The 1,228-nt window shown below is 49.4% G+C and overlaps 1 pseudogene, besides 3 other annotated features; it reads left to right on the top strand.

The window, feature by feature from the left end:
* Positions 1 to 1,228: a sequence feature (heterozygous, Esmeraldo-like haplotype).
* Positions 131 to 169: a microsatellite.
* Positions 655 to 693: a sequence feature (A-rich).
* Positions 763 to 1,228, top strand: Tc00.1047053507977.9 (annotated as a pseudogene; the record flags this gene model as incomplete).

Here is a 1,228-nt window from a genome sequence, read left to right as displayed (position 1 = left end):
GTGCCGCAGTAACTTGCCATATTTTCTACTTTGATGGGTGAGGATCTTTGGCGGTTGCTGTTCTTTAGCATGGCTGCATGTGTCTTGGGGGGTCATTTCTGTTTATTTAATTATTTATTTGCTTTCATGTTTATTATTATTATTTGTTATTATTATTATTATTATTATTTTTGTACACCTTCATTGCGGTGGGCAGTGGAATTGTAGGGCGCGCGACAGGCATGAGAGGACCCGTAGACACGCTGGAAAAGTTGGATGCGCTCATGGACGCCATGCGGACTGTGGTGTCGAGGATGGAGAGTGAGGGAGCAGCTGACACGCGTGAGATCATGAGACGGGCAGCGGCGCTGCAGTGCACACTGCACTCTCTTTCAAGGGAGGCGACGGCGATTGAGCTCAGGGAGGAGCAGATGCGAAGAGACGGTCTGCGGTGACACGATCTTTTTACCATCCTGCAGAATCCGCCCCGACACGCGGGTTACTGGAGCGGGGCGTGTGCGATGCTTTTCTCTGTCCATTTGGTCTGCATTTTTCCTGTGCGTTCTGAACACCCACACACACGGAAACGTAAAAGAAGGGAGGAGAAGAGAAAGTTTTTTTTTTGTTTTCCTCCCCACTATCGATGTGCTGCTAGCGACCAAAGTGAAAAGAGACTTTTTCTTTCTTTCTTTATTTTATTATTATTTTTTTTTTGGCTTACCTTTAAGAAAAGAGAAAAGGTGAAGACGAGAAGTGAGAAAAAACAAAAAAAAACAAGGGGAAATGAGCACGGAGGATAAAACGCGCGGTTGCTTGACGAAGGCCCAAACTTTAAGGGCCAGCGGCAACTACAAGGAGGCAGTGGCGGCACTTCAGTCCTTATCGGAGCATGGGGTCCAGTGGGGGCCAATGTACATTGCTGCCCTTGACTTACTTGCGGAGCTTTGCTTCAGTCAGGAACAGGGCATTACGGTGGACCGTTTCTTTCCTGCATTCAAATGGAACCGCAACAAACTGCGTGGCTCGCAGCACCTGGAGGAGGGGACCAAACGGATTGTTGAAATTGCGATGAAACACCTCCGGACGGGGTGGCGACGAAGAAGAGGGAGAAACAGACGACATGCTACCACCACACATGCGTGAAGAGGCGTGCTCGCGAGACGGCGTCGCAGTCCATCGCCCATTCCAGGGAGAACACAGAACGTCGTACAGGAGACTTCCAAAACCACGTGATGTAGACGCACACCTC

This window comes from Trypanosoma cruzi, genomic scaffold (genome assembly GCF_000209065.1).
Source record: "Trypanosoma cruzi strain CL Brener 1047053516589 genomic scaffold, whole genome shotgun sequence".
In the NCBI taxonomy this organism is placed as follows: domain Eukaryota; phylum Euglenozoa; class Kinetoplastea; order Trypanosomatida; family Trypanosomatidae; genus Trypanosoma; species Trypanosoma cruzi.
The sequence above is the reverse complement of the archived record's forward strand: the minus strand, read 5'-3'. Positions and strand labels throughout refer to the sequence as shown.